We start from the raw sequence: 15,346 nt of genomic DNA on the forward strand, positions 1-15,346 counted from the left end.
GAACTTGAACTGATAATTTCGGGCACATGAGATAACATAATAGGTACATCTACAAACCAATGTGTGCCAACGGTATTGTATTAGTTCAAATGCATCTACTACTTTCATTCACAGTCAACATGAGCAAGAGGAAAGTAACAGAAGATATCCGATAGGCTAGCCTATCTGGAAGTTGTTTTTCTTTTACATAAATAAGACATTTCCACAATAAATTGATGTAGAAAAAGCAAATTGGTGCATACAAATTCACCAGAATGCAGGAAATTAAATGTGTGATGCTCAAAATTTCCAGGGGGAGGAACCCCTGACCTCCCGCTAAATGTGTCCCCCCCAATGTTCAAGTGAAACTTACTCCACTGATCCTAGTGTCAAGCCACTCCTGAACCAGAGAATCAAGGTCCCAGAGTCTGGAGAAAGAGTGGAGAGGCACAGAATCCAAGTTGCTTGAAGTTCAGTGTGAAGTTTCCATGTTAATTACCATGGTATTACTGTGCTTGATTGGCCAGCCAACTCGCCTCGCCTGAATTGTATTGTCAAGAAGAAGATGAGACACCAGACCCACCAATGCAGACGAGCTAAAGGCCGCTATCAAAGCAATGTGGGCTTCCTTAACACCTCAGCAGTGCCATAGGCTGATTGCCTCCATGCCCTGCTGCATTGATGCAGTAATTTGTGCAAAAGGAGCCCGGACCAAGTATTGAGTGCATAAATGAACATACTTTTCAGAAGGTCGACATTTCTGTGTTATACATTTTTTGATTGGTCTTATGTAATATTCTAAAATTTTGAGTTACTGGATTTTTGATTTTCATGAGCTGTAAGCCTTAATCATCAAGACTAAAACAAAAAGGGCTTGGCATATTTCACTTTATGTGTTATGAATCTAGAATATATGAAAGTTTCACTTTTTGAATTAAATTACAGAAAATAATGAACCTTTCCACAATATTATAATTTTTTGAGATGCATCTGTATGATAGTAGCAGATGTTCCAACAGCACCATGGCACAAAGTAGGAATGGACTTGTTTCATCTCAAAGGTAAAGACTTTCTAGTGGTAATTGACTATTATTCAAACTTTCCTGAAATGGCATTGCTGTCAAACACATCGTCAACCTGTGTCATAACACACACAACATCAAATTTTGCCAGACACGGCATACCAAACAGTGGTGAGTGACAACGGACCATGCTTCAACAGCACAGTGGCTGAAATTTGCAGAACAGTCTGACTTCAAGCATGTGACATCTAGTCCTCTATATGCAGTCAAGTGGAAAAGCTGAGAAAGGCATCCACATTCTCAAACAGCTCCTGAAGAAAGCTGCTGACAGCAAGTCAGATCCCTATCTCGCTCTACACACCTACAGAGCATCACCACTTGAGTGTGGACTGTCACCTGCTGAATTGAAAGCTGCGCACCACACTGCCGAGCTACTCAAAGCAGAAGAAACATTCAAAATTGGAACAAAAGCTACAGCAACAAAAGATGAAGCAGAAGTCATTTTATGACAAGACAGCCAAGCAGCTTCCACCACTGTCTAGCAATGATACAAGTCAGGATTGAGGACCCTGATGGATGGAGTACGAAAGCCACCGTTCTTCAAGAAGTAGCTCCACGGTCATTCACAGTGAGGACGAATAAAGGACAGATCTTCAGACACAAAGTCTGCTCAAAACACAAGAGCCAAATCAAAACAGTGACACCTCTGAAAACACCTCTGAAGACACAGTGGGACATGCCAGCAATCAACAGGTTCGTTCTGGTTTACCGAAGCAAACAGATGCTGCAGGTCCCGAGGTCAAAACATCTGCTGAAACATGCAGCAGACCGAGAAGGATTATTAAGAAACTGGACAGATTAATTGAAAGTATCTGAGATGTAAAAAAAAAGTTATTTATGTTTATTGTATTTTAAAATCGTTCATGCTGTTCATCCTCAGGGAAAGACTTATTTACTTTTCTTTTTTTAAGAAGAGAAGATGTGTTATATGCCTTTGTTAGGAATTTCGTTACCCAGAATCCTAGATGTTATGTTGCAGTCTAGTGACGTGCCAAGGTCAGAGGTCGGGACGTACAAAGATGGAGTCTGGCTTGTGGGATAAATAAAAGCTTCGGCGTGATTTGGAAAAGGTCTCGTTCCATTCATTTTGAAACAACAAACAAAACAGGTCGCTCATATGAACTTCAAACTTGGACAAACATTGACTATGTTCTACCTCTGCAACCATTTCAAAATGCAATAAAGTAACAAATCACACCATAATGTACACTGTAAATTGTGTGCTATTGTCAAAGCATTGTTTAACATGTGGTATTGTAATGGGTTGTATGCACCCCTTTAGCTGTATTGATGTTGATGCATCAAAATCTTAATTTCAGTTTAAGTTAAATTTACTTTTTGTCAAACAACCACTGACACACAACAACAAAAAAACAGCACAACCCAAGAGTTAACATTTAACAGGTAAGCTTTACTGAAATTAAAGTGCTTCATACAGCAGAACTTTTCATAGGTCTAGAATTCAAAGAAAATTATAAAATAATCTAAACCCAGAGAAAACAAGCAGTTAAATAAGTCCATCTGAAATCCTTGTAGTCTTGATGTCGACAGCATGAGCCATTAGAAGGGCTTGACTAACAGCAGAGGTGTGCAGCTAAATCGAGAGTGAAACTTAAAATGAAAGTCCAACTCAGCCCAAATGCCAGAATGAGGTTGGAAAAAAAAAAGCAACATAACCTATTGAAAAGACATCTGGCTTAGCTTTAAGAACAATGCTGGGGTTGGTCTACCGCTGCCTTGAAGTCTTTAAGGTCTGACAAAGTTGCATCCAGAACGGTCACTTCTTTCTTTTTTTCTGTCACACTTTTGCGGTAGGTGTTAGACTTTGTGAGCAATGTGAAGTCCTGCTTTCTTTCAGCCTTCCCTGCCATTACATCTGCCGCTTGTTGCATTGCTTCGATGCTGGCTATTATTTTCTGCCTCTTGGCGGCCACTTTTGTGATTTCGGAGCCGAGCTCTTTTTTTTGTCATTTGCAAATTCTTTTTTTTTTCTCCATCCTCCAGGTACTGAAAATATTGCATTCTGGCATTTTTGCAATGTTGCATGAGGGGTCTTGGTAGTACTCCTTCCAATGAGCCACCATTCACATAATCTTTGATCAGGTATAGTGATGGCAGAGTCCTCTTTCAGGTTTCCAACTAGCATGTCCTTGTTAACCGAGAATCATCTTTCAACTGCTGCTTGCTCATGTGACAGTGTGAATAGGCCTTCCAGTAGCTTCCACAGATTTGCATACTCTGCTTTACCATTTGCAAATCTTCCCAGAAATGTCAGCAGGAGCCACTTCTGTAGACAAACTCCTGTAATTCTTTTTTGTGGTGTTGAACCATCTCAGTCAGAAAAATGTTGTACTCACCGAGGATTTGGTCGCAGTCCTGTGCAGTATGCCATTTGGCATTCAGAAGCAGCTGTAGGAGCTTTTCAAACTTGGATATGGCACTCTTCTCTTCATTGATCATGGTGACTGGATCAAGGGAACAATTGTGTCTTACAGCAGCATAATTCAGTGGGCATTTGTCCAGCAGTTTCTTTGCAGTTACAGAGAGGAAGGCAACACATTCTTTCCTGAACTGTTGGCCCAGCAGCAGATTTTCGTGGAGCTTCTCAGAGGCTTTGTTCAGAGCTTGTTTGGCGGCAAAGCCCATGTCAAACCTCTTTTAGAGGCACATGCAGTGCTTTGTCAAGTACATAAATTTTGAGCAATTGGAGGGGTGTCTTGATGTTCTCAAGAACCTCCCTCTTCATGAAACATGAAAGCAAGTTCCTCAGAATGAATTGAAGCCCTTCCTTAATTGTGCAGTCTTCTGACACAGACAGTACAAATATTGCCAACTGTGGCTAATCTTGAACATCGCAAGACTCGTCTAAAGCAATGCTGAAATACTGGCATTTTTCAATATCATTATATAACTTTCAATTGACCTGTTAATATCTGATATTCTCTGCTCGACGGTGTGCCATGAAAGCTGCAGGTCTGACACAGAGTGCTTCAAATGATAATTTTCAGGAGTGAGGATAGCCACAATATCTCTGGGACACGCCTCACAAATTCCCGTTATCACGGGAAAACGGAGGAAATAAAACGTATGAATGCATGACCGCTTAGGGCTTCCGTAGGTATGACTTTCTAGCACGAGCAATGTTCCATGCCACCTGATATGATGCCAATGTGACCATCTCTGACTGCTTCGTAAGTTTTCGAAAAAGCCGAGTCTACTTCTCTGACTGACGTTTCAACACGTTTACCTTGCACTTGCAAAGGTCAGTGCCTTTGGGAAACTCCCGGGCCATGTTAGCGTGCAGTGAAGTGCCGTTCCAGGTTTGAAGCTTTAAAATGCGACAGTGAAGTCGGGCATATCAAGCAGAAGGGTTTCCCATTTCGTTCTGCAAAAAAATACAATTCCTCCCATTCCGGTATAAATCTCCTATGCTCCTCTTCATATTTGCATTTAGCTTTATGTGTTCCCGATTCTGCCATGGCGATTCAGTTAGCAGTGCGCTACATGCACTAGGCTATGTGATGTAGTTCCGCTTCAAAATCGTACTGCTTGTACGTTTCCGCTCCCTTTGTTTACATCGCACTGGCGCCGAGCTAGCTAGCTAGCATTACAATTTGCTCATCATCATGAGTCTACCCAGAAAAAAGTTCAAGCGCCAGTAATGAGAGACGACATCAATGAATCACACAATGCAGACGGAAACGTGCGGCAGCAGCCATTTAGTTGAAACAGGAAGAACCACCGAGACTACAATGCAGGCAGACCGGAAGGGAGGCTTGGTAACTATAGCAACCACAACCAATACTGGCGTCACCCCTTTTTTCCAAAAAGAAAGACCCCCCCCTACACACAGTACAACAATAACACCACAAAACACCAGGCAAAATCACAGCTCAGGCTATATAACTAGACCTGTAAGGTAAGACAAAACATTATCACCAGTACACACAAACAACTGGCCTAAAGTTCAAAGTCCTCTACATGCCGCGGCAAGCGCCGGCAACGCTCCGAGCATCGAGGTGCAGCATCAGGTGCAAGAGCAGGCACACACTCGCCAGGGGAGCTCCCCCCAGGCTCGACCTCGACGGGAGGCACAGTCTCATCCCCCAGCCTCATATCGTTATCACAAGGCAGGCAAGGTGCAGGTGGGGGCTCGGCAATGGCTGGCGGTATGTCAGGGCAGTGCGGGGCAGGGTTGTCCAAGTCCTCATCAGACGCGAAATCGTCCGCGAGGGGTTCAGAGGCCGTAGAGGGACCTTCCACTTTGTAGCAGTCACCCAGCCTGACCCTGTAGGAGGTGCGACGGAGTTGAGACCCCGTGACCTTCTGGATATTGCACCATTCACCAGCCACGCTCGTGACGAGATACCTGTCACGGGCCTTTGACTTATTCTGGTCGCCATACCGGTACACCAGCTCACCAGGTCGAATGGCGGGATGCACGGCCACACGACCAGAGGGCACCTTTGACTTCATGCTGTACGGATGGTTGGTGACACGCTCCGAGTGTTGTTTCAAGATGAGGTCCTGGTCGACCACAGGCAACTGCCTATGGTAGAACTGGTCACGCTGAAGCAGCATTTCATGGGGAGACAATCCACGCAACCTAACATGACTGTTCAGGTTGGCCATAGCGACAGAGAGTAACAGGGGAGTAACAGCCCTAGAGTTAGGCTCGAGACGAAGAATCCCCCCCTGAATCTCTTGAACAGCCTCCTCCGCCACTGGGTTCGTATTGACATTCTTGGCGTTGCCCACCTCAACAACTAGTCTGTGCATAGCAAGGGCCCCATCCCCTGCCAATGCAGCAAAACCAGGGGCAGGGTCAGTCCTGATCACAGCAAAGGCGCCGTTGAGAGGGCACAGACCCACACATAAGCGGGTTAAAGCATCCCTGAGAGTGTCTCTGCGCTCGTTGTGGAGGAGACTCCATCTGAGGTCAGAGCACTCCGCCTGTATGGCAAGCCAGGCCGACCTGTTGGTGAAGGGCAGAGGTAGGACAGGACCCATGTTCACCCTGGCCTGGAACGGACCCACAGCGCCGTTATATCCTTCAAAGTGGGGATCAAACACTACATCAAACTCTCTATGCAGGGCGCGGAACTCATCTCTGATGTCAGCAGGCATGATTTTATCTGGATCCAGAGCGACAAGGTCAGAGGACAAGGCTGACATGGTCGTTGGGGCCGGTTTGGGGGGATCAGCTGGCATGGCGGTGTCACTGAGTGACGGGACATAAGTGGCGCGGACACGGCATAGGTGGTGGCTTTTCTGGACCAGCCGCGGCTCGCCAGTGAGATTTGGGACACGGATCTTCCCGGACACACCCCGTAGCAAAGTTGGGGCAGGCCACTGCTGTGTCAGACTGGTCACATGAGACATCGATGTGTGGTTCAACAACCAGCTCACTGTCCACATTGCACAGCTCAGGAGGCAGCTCGAGCTCAATGTACTCCCCTGGCCACACAGCAGACTTATCCGGAGCGCGGAGCACGTGCGCGCGCCGTACAGCATGCCTGTCCATCGGTGTTTGGAGGGTGCCGTAGCAGTATATATCCTCGCCCGAGCAGATCTGGTGTTTGGCTGGTCTGATGGAGACGTCGTTCTTTTCCATAAAGGGAATTCCAGCCAGGATGTCAGATTCGAGATTCTCAATGACGAGGCCCTCAAAATAGAGGTCATGGCCATCTCTCTGGAAGTGTGTCCGTGTCTCTCCCAATACTTTCAAAAGGAACAAGCCATCTGCTTGGAATGCGGACTGCGTACTTCCTGTGACGGTGATGCCCAGCCTGGTCGCGCATGAGGCCCTCATCACATAGGCCACGTAACCGGTACGGCCAGTAGGGCTGTGGCCATACCTACTTTGGCGTGCATCAAACATAAACATGTGTAAAAATTCAAATCGCAAATACGTTACATTCTTAATGTATTGCACTTTTGCGCTCTTCCCGGGCTAATTTCCACTAGCTGTAAGCCTACGTACAGTACGTAGCCTATCACAAGCAACAAACTCCGTTTCCTGATGATTGATTGGTTATTTGTGTCACGTGAGCTTAGCGTCACACGGACGTGAATTTCACAGAACAAAATACCAGCGCTCTATGTAAGTAGACTAACTGCTAGTGTGTGTTCGCTAAACTTTAAGCAATAGTAACGTTAAAATGAATGATGAAGCGTCGAAAAATAACTGATTTCTTCGGGTCAAAGTTAACCAAGGTAGCTGAGACAACCACCGTCACTCCAGCCCACAATGAGCCCTCTGAGGAACCAGAAGTAGAATTTCTAACTGTCGCTGCTCCAACTAGCCCCCCTGCCGCTACCCTCAACGTTATGAGCCTATTGACAGATGTACACAGGCTGTTAAAATTGTTTTATACAATTCCCGTGTCAACTGCCAGCGCCGAGAGGTCTTTCTCAACCCTTCGTCGTATGAAGACTTATCTAAGGTCAACAATGACTCAAAGGAGACTCAATGACTTGATGTGCAGCCACACACACAGGGATGCTTTGGCCAATGTGGATGGTCTCGCCATTGCCAATGACTTCATCCAGCACAACGAGAGACGGAGGAACTTATTTAGGAACGTTTAAGATGGGGTGGTGAGCGTTGACATTTTTTAATCCTATGCAACTGGACTTGACGTGTCAAATGATTTATGCTTTCTAATCATACTGATTATACTATTTGATTGTGACGCAAGTGTAGGCTATAATCAGGACAAATAAAAACGGCAATAATAAATAATAATAAATTAAGTTATGCGTTACGAGTGTGGCTTGGGGGGTGGGGGGGCGTCACGTCATTCTTGGCCCTACCCATTCGAAATGCGTTCCGCGGCCTATGCCTCATCATGTTACCTATTGCCCCACTATCAACGGTGAGACTCACAGGGCAGTGTCCATGGAAGGCATCGAGGTAAGGGGACTGTTTGATAAGTACACGTTTCACACCAATAGATGGCGCTGGCTCCCCACTAACGCACTCCTCTACCTCATCGTCAGTCTCGACCTGCTCTCCCAAAACCTGGCGCGACTTTGCCATGTACTTTTTATCTTGGGGGGGCAGAAAGGAACATTTGCTGAGGAAGTGATTATCAGGCCTGCTGGCACATTTACAAAGGGGACATGACCTCCTTGTCCGGACAGGGATGGATTGCTTTTACTTGGGGAGTTCAGACACAGCCGCGCGCATAGCCCTAGCATCCTCTGAGGCCTGCAGTTCCTCTAGTAACGAATCAAGGGCTTGTGACATTTCTGGTTTAATGGATGCCAATGTGCGAGACTGCAACTCAGTGCCGTACCGTTGTTTGACGAGCTTCGGTAGATCACCATGTATGAGGCGGAGCCATGTGAGCACAACAAAGTTCTCCAGTGAGGGCGTTAACTCCTCGTCCTTGGTCACAGTCTGTCCCATGTGACTGATGCCAGAATCTTTACACAGTAGATTGTCTTCCGTGAAGGCCATCAAGCGTTGATATAAATCCTCTGGTCTCTCATCAGGCTCCCGTTTAATAGCAGCAAAGTCAATGAAATGAGCCCCGGTGCACTGAAAGCCATAATGTAGACGAATAGCTTGCCATATGCTGTCAATAGATGTGGAGTTCCTGACTATGCCGTGACGAGAGATTACAGGACAATAATTGGCTATCTGTCCCAACATTAGCTCTAACATGGCTACCTTCTGTTCTTTATTGCGACGTCGGGGCGCGGGAATATCTTCACCGTCATCTGTGAATCCCCGGACAGGGGACGTTTTAGACTTCTTCTCCCACTCCACGCCATCGAGCAGGAAGGGGGCAAAGCCGGTGTCGAGCGACGTTATATAAAGCAGGTTCTGACGCCAGTTCTCAAAAGAGTTCACCGTCTCTATCTTTGTTAAACACCACTGCTTCGGTGCTCTGTGTGTCGCCATGCTGCCCACTTAGCTAGCACAACTGTGTCTGAGCTAGCCCAGCTGCGTCTGGTGGTAGACGTAACTACACTGTGATTCCCCTGGAAGGACTACCGTGATTAATTCGGTAAATATAAGTCTTCGGGACGTAAGTCTGGTAAGCGCTGCCACCACGCCAGTAATGAGAGACATCAATTAATCACACAACGCAGACGGAAACGTGCGGCAGCAGCCATTTATTCGAAACAGGAAGAACCACCGAGACTGCAACGCAGGCAGACCGGAAGGGAGGCTTGGTAACTATAGCAACCACAATCAATACCGGCGAAGACCGAACATTTTCAAAAACAACAAAATAAATCCTCTGAGCATTGCTGTGTCCTACTTTGCTCGGCTAGCTCCAAGTTTAACGGCATATTAAGTGTTTCCATGGCTTTCTGATCCATCCTGACCTGAGAAGACAGAGGCTGGTAAACATACGCTGGGATCATTTCACCATCACCTCTCACACTAAGGTCTGTAGCAGACACTTCTCCACTGATTAGCTCATTGAGACAACAACCCTTGATGGTCGAAGAAGGCTTGTTAAAGGTGCTGTACCGACGCTCTTTGAATGGAATGGCTATACTGTTGAGACACCACAGCGCAGTGTGTGGGAGAGAGCAAAATGGCCCGTTGATCCAGTCCCTCCTGAGGAGCAACACAACAGCACAAGGGATCACGGCTACTGCTCCATCCTTGAACCGTCTGCACTGGACATGTCCTTGTCATTTGTAGAAGACAAAGAAATTGAAGACATGAGAAAGGAACTGCAGGAGTTGCGTGTTCACCAAGAATTTGGGTTACAGCGGTTTGCAGGCTCCGCGACGCCGACATCTGATTCTATACCAGGTAACTTTAGGTCCAAGTTGTACGTAACTGTTAATCTAACGTTAGCCAATTGTTTGACATCAACCATTCACATTGGACATAAATTAAATTATAAAAATCCTGTCGTCAGTGTAGCTTAGTGTCCGTTTACTTTTGTCACTGGAAACCCTGTGCTCCATCTACGAGTTATACTGTGTGACTGCTGACAATGTTTCTATATATTTAACAAAGATGCATTGGTGGTTAAAATAGTCTATACATAAAAACACCCTATCCAAATGTTGATTTGGGTAACATACGAGATGACAGGACACTTGATACAATTAACATGATTTCGGTGACTGTACATGATTTTATTCAATGTTAATTAATGGCCTGATGTATGTCTTTTGTGAATAGATTTGCATGCTATGACCACTTGATGGCGTTTTGGTTTATGATTGAGCCTTCCATTTATAAAATGATCCGGGTCTCAAGAGCCAAATCAGCTGCCAAGATGAATGAAGTGGTTACGCAGGTAGTGGTTACTCACTCATTAATTAATAGTTGTTTTCTTACCTTCATAATTGTGAATGTAGGATGCAGCGTACAACCTAAAGCTCTTGTCCAATTTGCTGGTTGGTGTTGTTTGCTGGCGTATTCTGTGGACATCCATTACTTTGAGCCTTGGGAGCTCCTGCAAAGAACGAAATATCTCGGTCCTACCGAGTATCAAACTCTTTGGAAAAAAATGGTGCCAAATTTTGTTACTTTACAGTAGACGATGTGAACGCTATCGCAGCCAGCCAATCACTGCCGGCGTTGTTGTACACAGACTGACAAATCAGCATGAAGCTATTTGGTATGCGTGTGCGTCTCGTGACTGGTCGGAGCTGAAAACTCGCGGGCAAGAGGCGTTCCGAAGCGTGGCCACACTTTGTAAAAATAAACAGCAAACCTGACACAGTATGCAACCGCTGCAAAGCGATCATCAAATGCAAGTCTGGGAATACGTCGAATATGATGAAACATCTGATCACGCATGGGATAAATTTACGAGTGGACAACTGCTCTGTGTTTAATAATGTTAATGTCCGTGCTGCTGCCAACGTTAACGTTAGCTCTGGGACAACTGCCACTGGGTCTTCTGGTGCCACTGCTAGCAATGATGAAACAGGTAAGGACGGTTCTGTCAAGTGTTTCTGGTTCTAACGTTAGCAGTATGTCTGAGGTAAAGAAGAAATTAAGCTAGTCTAACATCATAGAATGTGAGCTACGCTAGGTTATAAAACTGAAGCTAACGTAGCTAGCACTAGCTAACTTTACTTAACAGCAGTCCGAGGTTCAAAAAGAAAAAAAGATAACGTTAGCTCTGCATTTTCCTTACTTTATCTCCTATTTCATTCGTCCCTACACCAAGCCTGCAGTAGTGTAGATCGCCAAGTCAAGTCTCCGTGACTCTCTTTGGCTAGTATCAATGCTAAGATGAGGAAAGAAAAGAGAGAGGAATGTCACCAGGCTGTAACCTGCTTCATAGTTAAGGGGTTGCAGCCCTTCAATACAGTTGAATCTCCATCTTTTAGGTAAGTTACATCTGCAACGATCTACTAGGAAAAGTAACAGTAAATACATGAACTCTTTGAGGACGAAGACAGGGCCCTAACCATTAGCGGAAATGTGGAGGGTGTCGGCGCAAATGCGCAGACTGAAGCAGAGAGGGCAAGAAAGGAGTTGGAGCTGTATGGAAGCCTACCTCAAGTGTTGAACTCAACAAATCCAGTAATCTGGTGGTTTGAGAGAAAGGAGACTTTGTACCACTCTTGTTTGGTCTAAGTGCTAGGTACTTGTGTCCCCAAGCATCCGCCACTCCGGTTGAGCGAACATTCTCAACAGCTGGGGGCTCAATTGGTGTAGAAAGGGCCTGTCTCCTGCCAGAAATGGCAAATACGCTTATCTTCTTGCATAAGAATGCTAAATGAGAATGAGCAAACATACATTATAGATGTCAATCTGCACGTTGACATAGAAGGATAGAGATGGAAATGTGCTGACAAGTGAGGAGAGTGTGCTGAGAAGGTAGAAGGAGTACTTTGAGGGGCTGATGAATGAAGAAAATGAAAGAGAGAGCAGGTTGGGTGATGTAGGTATAGTGAATCAGGAAGTTCAGTGGATTAATAAGGAGGAAGTGAGGGCAGCTATGAAGAGGATGAAGAGTGGAAAGGCAGTTGGTCCTGATGACATACCTGTGGAGGTATGGAGATGTTTAGGAGAGATGGCAGTGGGGTTTTTAACTAGATTGTTTAACACAATCTTGGAAAGTGAGAGGATGCCTGAGGAGTGGAGAAAAAGAATACTGGTACCGATTTTCAAGAACAAGGGCGATGTGCAGAACTGTAGCAACTACAGAGGTATGAAGTTGATCAGCCACAGCATGAAGACATGAGAAAGAGTAATTAAGAGGAGAGGTGACAATTAGCGAGCAGCAGTATGGTTTCATGCCACGAAAGAGCACCACAGATGCGATGTTTGCTTTGAGAATATTGATTGAGAAGTATAGAGAAGGCCAGAAGGAGTTACATTGTGTCTTGTAGATTTAGAGAAAGCATACAACAGGGTGCCAAGAGAGGAGGTGTGGTATTGTATGAGGAAGTCGGGAGTTGCAGAGAAGTATGTAGGAGTGGTGCAAGATACGGGAAGTGTGACAATAGTGAGGTGTGCGGTTGGAATGACAGATGGGTTTAAGGTGGAGGTGGGATTACATCAAGGATCAGCTCTGAGCCCTTTCTTGTTTGCAATGGTGATGGACAGGTTGACGGACAAGATCAGGCAGGAGTCTCCATGGACGATGATGTTCGCAGATGACTGTCATCTGTAGCGAGAGTAGGGTGCAGGTTGAAGAGAGCCTGGAGAGGTGGAGGTATGCACTGGAGAGAAGAGGAATGAAAGTCAGTAGGAGCAAGATGGAATACCTATGCATGAATGAGAGGGAGGACAGCGGAATGGTGAGGATGCAAGGAGTGGAGGTGACGAAAGCATACGAGTTGAAATACTTGGGGTCAACTGTCCAAAGTAACGGGGAGTGCAGGAGAGAGGTGAAGAAGAGAGTGCAGGCAGGGTGGAGTGGGTGGAGAAGAGTGTCAGGAGTGATTTGTGACAGAAGGGTACCATCAAGAGTTAAAGGGAAGGTATACAAGATGGTTGTGAGACCAGCTGTTATATGGTTTGGAGACAGTGGCACTGACGAAAAGACAGGAGGCGGAGCTGGAGGTGGCAGAGTTGAAGATGCTAAGATTTTCACTGGGAGTGACGAAGGAGGACAGGATTAGGAATGATTATATTAGAGGGACCACTCAAGTTGGACGGTTTGGAGACAAAGCAAGAGAGGCAAGATTGAGATGGCTTGGACATGTGTGGAGGAGAGATGCTGGGTATACTGGGAGAAGGATGCTGAATATGGAGCTGTCAGGGAAGAGGAAAAGAGGAAGGCCAAAGAGGAGGTTTATGGATGTGGTGAGGGAAGACATGTAGATGGCTGGTGTGACAGAGGAAGACACAGAAGACAGGAAGAAATGGAAACGGATGATCTGCTGTGGCAACCCCTAACGGGAGCAGCCGAAAGTAGTAGTGGTAGTCTGCACGTTGACCTCATTGTATCCTTTCAATCTCAAAGTGCTAGAGTACAGAACCAAAATAACACAATGTGTCAATGAATTATGGTGCTCGCTGTATAGAAAAGTAGTTTGCCGATAATCCTATAAGGTTTTCATAATAAATAGCATCGAAAAGTATCGTCTGGGTATCGTATCAAATTTGAGGTATTTGTTTTGTATCGGTATCGAAAATTTTCGAACGATACCCAACTCTAGCCATCGATAGACTGGAAACACACAAGCAGTATTAGGTAGAATGCAGAAATTATTGTGCAAATAGCGCGTTCTGCCCTTGCTAACAAACTTCAGCGTTTGCACAACTGTTGGGCTAGCTACATGCATGACGTAGAAGAAAACAAAATCTTTTTTTATTAAAAAAAATTGGTAACTTTATTGGCAGTAGCCTATCGTCAAATATTCAAATGCATTTCGATTTATCAGAAACATTTTAACATTTTTATAACTCTGAAGGCCGAGAAAAAACAAGAACAGCCATGAGCCACAGGTTCGCCACCCCTGTACTGGACCTACCTAACACGGGGTCTGACTTGTGAGGAGGGACGGAGGAACACTAACTACACTCACTACGCCGCTCGCAGGAATCGGGTCTGACTCGCATAATCCCACCCTTGACTGCCTCACTAAACCCCACCCCCCACCCACTATCAGCGGCGAGAATACGGAATTCAATAGTGGAGTCAAGCAACTGAACGAGAACCCTGTTGGATACTATGGAGGCGTGTGGTGGCATCCTGGCCATCTACAGGGTGATCAAAGACATACTTGAACTCCCTACGGAAAACTACATAGTCAGTGGCTAGCACACTATTCTGGTCTACCACAGCGGTGGCCCATTTAAGAGCAGTGTTGCCAGATTTGACTGAGACCAAATAGCCCAATCAGAGCCCTGAAACCGCCCAATCGTCACAAAAATAGCCTTTTTTTTTACTGCCGTTTAGTAGGTTTCTCTGTCTGTCCGGTGTATGCGTGTAACAATAATAATGTTTTTTTTCTTTTTAAGCCTCAAGGTTGGCAAGTAGGCTATGATAATATTTGGTTAAAATCTCACACACACACACACACACACACACACATAGTTATGTCCAATACTACTACAATCCACTAGGTGGGAGATTAACGCCACACAGACGTTACCATTAATCCAGTGGATATGCGGGGGGGGGGGGGGGGATTGTGCACTTCACAATAAAAGCATTAAACTTTTCTACCCATCACTACAGTAGATGTGATAGACTTTTACATTGATTTCGTCGCAGAGGTTGTGATCTGGATCGCTGTGTACAGAATTTATTCATATAGTGGGCCTAGAATAATATACAATCTGATGTAGAAAAAGAAATTTACCAATTCTGCTGATCTCTTGTGAATTCAGTGTGACAGTAAAATCAATGCTGAAACACACAGCTTGCTAGCAAATATGCCTGCATCTAGACAACAGTACACAATTTCCCTTAATAATAATGACATTATCTTCACCAAGTCTTTTGGATAATCTTCTGCCCTCAGCTATATGCCTCTACATAGCCTAGACAGCGAGCTAAACAAATGGCTCCAGCAGGTACTCAGGAGACCATGTTGAGTTCTTCAGAGCTTTTACTGAGAAACCATATTTTGTAAAACTGTAACAGACAGAGAAAAAATAAAGATATTTTGACAGACTATTCTGTGTAGACATACATAAACCCCACATCAAATCATTACATTCTTCTCTATAACCAATATAAGCCATTTTCTTAATAACAGGTAAGTCAAAGATGTAACGGTAAAATAATTCTGCTACGCACGCGGCTAACATCTAATGACATTCTAGGTTACGGTAAATTAGCAATCAGTTAGCTCATGCTATCCGAACATGGACATGCAGTATAAAAGGA

This window comes from Lampris incognitus, chromosome 2 (genome assembly GCF_029633865.1).
Source record: "Lampris incognitus isolate fLamInc1 chromosome 2, fLamInc1.hap2, whole genome shotgun sequence".
Lineage (NCBI taxonomy): Eukaryota > Metazoa > Chordata > Actinopteri > Lampriformes > Lampridae > Lampris > Lampris incognitus.